Consider the following 6,000-nt stretch of genomic DNA (forward strand, 5'->3'; position numbering starts at 1 on the left):
GAATTGCATTGAGGGCTACGGTGAGTTATGCGCAGGGTGGTGGTGGTTGAACCTTTTGTGAGTAGCTCTGCTACTGAGATTACATTGATTTGGAGCTTTCGTGACCGCAGGAATCCATGCTCTTTGGTTCTTTCGCTAAAGTCACGTAAGTTAGAAAAAAAATCACGACGTTTCGGGCGCGACACAAGCGTCCGTCACCAGGTGGCAAAGATCCAAAGAGCATGAGGTGACATTCTCAGTCCACCTGTTGTCTGGAAGTGCCACTCGAGGGCTGACCAAGTCAGGGGGAGCTCAAGGAAGCACTCAGGTAGAAGCAGGCATCTCACCCCCTCCGAGCAATGAGGCCAATGAACCAATGGCATGGCCCCATGGGCTCTGTGGCTCACGTAAATCAAAGGGCTGAGGCTCAGCCAGAACGGCAAGTGTCTGGACCAGGGAAGGTCTCAACAGCTGGAGCTGCTGAATTGTTGGGACAACAGCGACCAGGGGTTGCGTTGCCTGCTTGGCGGCTGTAAGTGCACGCTTACGCTCACTGCTGTAGGAGGTGAACGAGTGGCTGCTGGTTGCGCTGTGGCTGGATGGGAATGCTCTCTCGAACAGGGCTCTGCTTGGAAAGGGGAGGTGGTGGTCGTGGGGGGGGGGGGGGGGGGGCGCTCGTGTGAGTGCACGCCGAGGTGTAGAGAGGTGCAGAGGCGACGGGTCTCAGCGGAGATCCCGAAAGCCCCCCGCTGCTATAAGGCAAGGGGGCCGTCCATAAATGACGTCACGCGATTTTTGACGATTTTTGACCCCCCCCCTCGTCACACGGCGTCACAAAAAGTCAGACCCCCCCCTCAAATATGACGTCACAAAGCTCTGCCACCCCCCCCCCTCCAAAAAAAAACACATTTCCATATTGAAAATAAAACATGCTTCTAATCGCTTTAAACTATTGTCATTGTAGTGCATGTTTAATGTGGCGCTGCACTCTGATGTTGTCGGAGAAAACATTTATTGAAAAAGTCTATTTAATTAAATAGAACTGTCTTGGATATGAGCCCCACATATACAACAACGTGTTGTCTATATTTAATTAAAGTTGCGCATTTTGATGTGACGTCACATTTCTCAAACCTCCCCCCCCCCCCCACCTCGTCACAGATCGTCACAAATGTCTGACCCCCCTTTCCCCCCCCCCCCTAGGTGCGTGACGTCATTTATGGAAGGGGAACCCCCCGCTACCAGCAGGCGAGGTGGCTGAGCTGCTTCACGACCCGAGGGTGAGCGGTGTTCAGCGTCGTGGGGCGTGCGTGAGCTGCCCGACACTCGAAGGAGCAACTGCGGTGTCTGAACCACGCCCTTTGAAGTGTCCAAGCGGTGTGAGATTGACGAGTCTGCGTTGTCTCACACCGAGTCGAGATCGTGGCTCGCCGTCTCAATCAAAGCTGCTCGAGAGGAGTTGTACACCCCTAGCTGCCACTGCTATTCAGTGGCCTAAAATAAAATAAAATGTTTCGCTCCGGATGACCGCCGCAAAGTATTAACTGTGTTTTTGATTTAGTGTGCCGATCTTAAAGGTGCATTGAAAAATGTGATACTCCGACTGATGCTCCTGTTGTTGTGGAGTGACTCAAGCAGCCAGCTATGGTGTTACATGTTGTTTGTGAAAATTCGGTTACAGTTCCTGTGATCGCTATTACATTGCTTTTATGGCTTTATTTTGGTGATTTCGAAAAGTTTTTTGGTTTGACAATGTTTGTTTATTGTAGTACGGAGTTAGACTGATGGCCTTAATCTAAGTTGTCTTGTGGTTGTTGTTGTTTTTGTTGTTTGACTTGCATCCCACTGGGATTTTTGCACACAGCGTTGGTGTACGGTGCTTTTTCTGGAATATTTTGCTGTTTTTTGTTCCTGAATTTTCTGTTTGCACAGTCACACATAGTCACTTTAAGATGTTTTCTTGTTCATGTTTTTTGTTTGTTGCGGTTGTACCCGATTCAAGAGCCGAAGTGCTCACAGGGTCTATACCAAAATAAATGAAACTGAAACTGAAGGGCGTGCGCGTGTGAGTCATCTCAGTCAGTCGACCCGTGGCACCTGCTGGGTCTGCCCCGTGACCTCCTGGTGCACCTAGCCTGGCACAGTAGGGGGGCACAGGTGGTGGATCGGCCGGTCATCTCAGTCAGTCGACCCGTGGCACCTGCTGGGTCTGCCCCGTGACCTCCTGCCGGCGGGCGTTCGACACTTCACGTGGCCTCAACGTGCACCTAGCCTGGCACAAGCGACGTGGTGACGTCACCGCCACTTAGTGGCGAATGGCGGTTGTTGTTGTTGTTTGTACGGAGCGGTGGTGTAGTAGCGGTTAGCGCCACGCTGCGCTACGAACCCGGCGTCCCGAGTTCGATTGTCGCTCACGGCCAACGCCGGTGACGATTATCTGAACCGGTCCTCTGGCTTCTGCGTCGGTCGACTCAGCCTCAAGCGAGTAGCTGGTGCGGTGCGTAGCAAACATCGCCACCGGGGAGACAAAGGCGGTCGGGCGTGGTGCTGGCCACACCACCCTCTCGTGCGCCGTGCCGGCCTTCGTAGGTGCTCGCTAACAGCACTCGCCCCGACAGTCTGTTGAGGCTATACGGGGGATCTTTGTCTTTGGTTACGAAGCGGCCAGCACCAGACACGGCGGCTGCCTTTGTCTCCCAGGTGCCGGGGTTTACAAACCGCAACCCGGGTACTAATTGATGGCCGGGGCGACCGGTTCGAACGTCCGTCCCCAAGATTGTCCGCGGGCCGGACTCTAACTCGGGTGGCCGGGCTTCTTGCTCCGCGGAACGGCACGTCGACGGGGGGCGGGTAGGTGGCCAGCACCACGCCCGGCCGCCTTTGTCTCCCTCGTGGCGATGTTTACAGGTGAGGTGTCGGTGACGGTGGGACGCAGAGCGCGCTGCCCACTACACTACCGCTCGCCGCTCAACACGGTTTAACACGGTTTAGCACGGTTTAGCACGGTTTAGCAAGGTTTAACACGGTTTAACACGGTTTAGCACGGTTTAACACGGTTTAGCACGGTTTAGCACGGTTTAGCAAGGTTTAACACGGTTTAACACGGTTTAACACGGTTTAGCACGGTTTAACACGGTTTAACACAGTTTAACACGGTTTAACAAGTTTAGCACGGTTTAACACGGTTTAACACGGTTTATCACGGTTTAACACGGTTTAACACGGTTTAACACGGTTTAACACAGTTTAACACGGTTTAACACAGTTTAACACGGTTTAGCACGGTTTAACACAGTTTAACACGGTTTAACACGGTTTAGCACGGTTTAGCACGGTTTAGCACGGTTTAACACGGTTTAGCACGGTTTAACACGGTTTAACACGGTTTAACACGGTTTAGCACGGTTTAACACGGTTTAACACGGTTTAACACGGTTTAGCACGGTTTAACACGGTTTAACACAGTTTAACACGGTTTAGCACGGTTTAACACAGTTTAACACGGTTTAACACGGTTTAGCACGGTTTAACACGGTTTAACACGGTTTAACACGGTTTAACAAGGTTTAACACGGTTTAACACAGTTTAACACGGTTTAACACAGTTTAACACGGTTTAACACGGTTTAACACAGTTTAACACGGTTTAACACGGTTTAACACAGTTTAACACAGTTTAACACGGTTTAACACGGTTTAGCACGGTTTAACACGGTTTAACACGGTTTAACACAGTTTAACACGGTTTAACACGGTTTAACACAGTTTAACACAGTTTAACACGGTTTAACACGCGCGCAACACCGGCGTGCAATATTGTGGGGGTTGTTGGCGTAGATCGAGATTGGTACGCCGTGGTGAGTATCGATCTGTTGCCCCCCACCCCCCTCCCCCCAAACACCTTCTACCCGACATCCCTGTCACGACTTCGTCTCCCGGTGCGACGTTTATTTGATCTATTCGCCCAATATTCGGTGGCGACGGTGGATTTCAAACCCACCCCCCTCCCCCCCCCCAAAAAAAAAAGAAAGTTACTACGCAGCCAATTTCTACAACTCCGTGCTGCGGTCTCTCTTTTTTAATTATTATTTAACGGCGGTATAAATAGACGTTTCTAGTTTCCTTTTTTTATTCTATACGAGCGCCGTAACTCAACAAAAGCGGGCGTGTGTGTTAAATTAAGGTGCGTGCTTCGTTTTAATTCGCTTGCGGCATTGCTCCCCTTTCTTTCGCCACGAGAACGAGCTAAATATAGGAATGATGATGATTGTTGTTGTTGTTTGTCGGACTATTACAATGTAAGTTTGATTTAATCCTCCCGAGCTTCAGACCGTTCTGTGTGCCGGTTTGTATTTAATTTTACCCGGTGGCGCGACACCACCAGGCCAAGAGGCGTAGACTCAAGGATGCAACGTGGGGTCAGAGGTCAGGAGTCAGGGGTCAAGAGATGGAAGGGTGAAGAGGATGGGGGGGAGATGTACAGGGGTCAGAGGTCAAGAGATGGAAGGGTGAAGAGGAGGGGGGTGCACAGGGGTCAGGGGTCAGGAGATGGAAGGGTGAAGGGGATGGGGGGGGGGGATGCACAGTGTATAGTTTAGTAGTGTATAGTGTTGTAGTGTATAGTACTGTCGTGTATAGTTTAGTAGTATATAGTGTTGTAGTGTATAGTAGTGTGTCATGTATAGTCGCGTAGTGTACAGTGGCATCTACATTTATAGAACGTGAAGAACCAGTGGCATCTACATCTGCAGAACTTGAAGAACCAGTGGCATCTACATCTGCAGAACGGGAAGAACCAGTGGCATCTACATCTACAGAACGTGAATAACCAGTGGCATCTACATATTCAGAACGTGAATAACCAGTGGCATCTACATATTCAGAACGTTAAGAACCGGCGGAATCTACATCTGCAGAACGTGAAGAACCAGTGGCATCTACATCTGCAGAACGTGAAGAACCAGTGGCATCTACGTCTGCAGGAGATGATACAACTGTTAAAGCCATTCCCCGTGTTTAGTGTACACGCCGTACAAAGTGTTTGGAATCGACAGGAATAAAGTTGGAACTTAACAATTCGACTTGTGAATAAACCCTCTGGAACCTAACTCGAGTCCTTGAACTGCGTCCGGGTGAGAGGGAAGAAGGAATTTGTAGGTGTGGGTGGCAACACTGAAGTCGTGGAATTTCCGGGGAGACTGGAGGTGACTTGTAGCTGTCCAGATGAGGGTTTTAGTTATGCGTTTCGTCATGAATCCGATGTTTATTTTCTCCTTCTTCGACAAATGGAACAATTCAGATGTTCCCAAACACACCTTACAGTTTCGAATGGGCCCAAAAGCGTGACATCCAAGGGAATGACTTCGCGAACATGAAATCACTTCCACGTAGAAATATATATATTTTTCATACTCTTTGGATCTTCGGTAAAGTCATGTAGATAGAAAAATAGTAAAAAAAATCACGACGTTTCGATCGCAACACTAGCAATCGTCCTCAGGTGAAAAAAAAAAAGTTCACGTGAGGACGATTGCTCGTGTTGCTTTTGTGTTGCGATCCAAACGTCGTGATTTTTATTATTATTTTTCTTCTATCTACGCGACTTTACCGAAAGACCCAAAGAGCATGCATTCCTGCAGTCACGAAAGCTTTAAGTCAAGATTTATATATTTTGTATTTATGTTCCCCGCACGTCTTTAGCAGCATTGTGCGCACACGCTTGTAAAGATCCACGAGGCACACACATCACGACCGTGGCTTTATTCGTTTTATTGTTTTTGTTGCTGTTGCTGCTGCGATATTCCAGTGTGAGACTATATCCGCGGCCAAACACATTCGCGCTGTCAGATGTTAACCCCAACCCCCTCGACCTCGTATTTGTGTAATGATCGAAAATTACCCCAAACCGATGTGCAACCGAACGGTTATTCAAAAAAGATAAACGGTCTCCGATTGGAGGAAAGAGGCCTCCACAGGGATTGGTCAGGAAGCGGGGTTTTGAAGTAGATTGGCAGGATGTTA

The sequence above is a fragment of the Petromyzon marinus genome, chromosome 59, assembly GCF_048934315.1.
Source record: "Petromyzon marinus isolate PM22_M1 ecotype Great Lakes invasive population chromosome 59, UKy_Petmar_22M1.pri1.0, whole genome shotgun sequence".
Classification (NCBI taxonomy): Eukaryota; Metazoa; Chordata; class Hyperoartia; order Petromyzontiformes; family Petromyzontidae; genus Petromyzon; species Petromyzon marinus.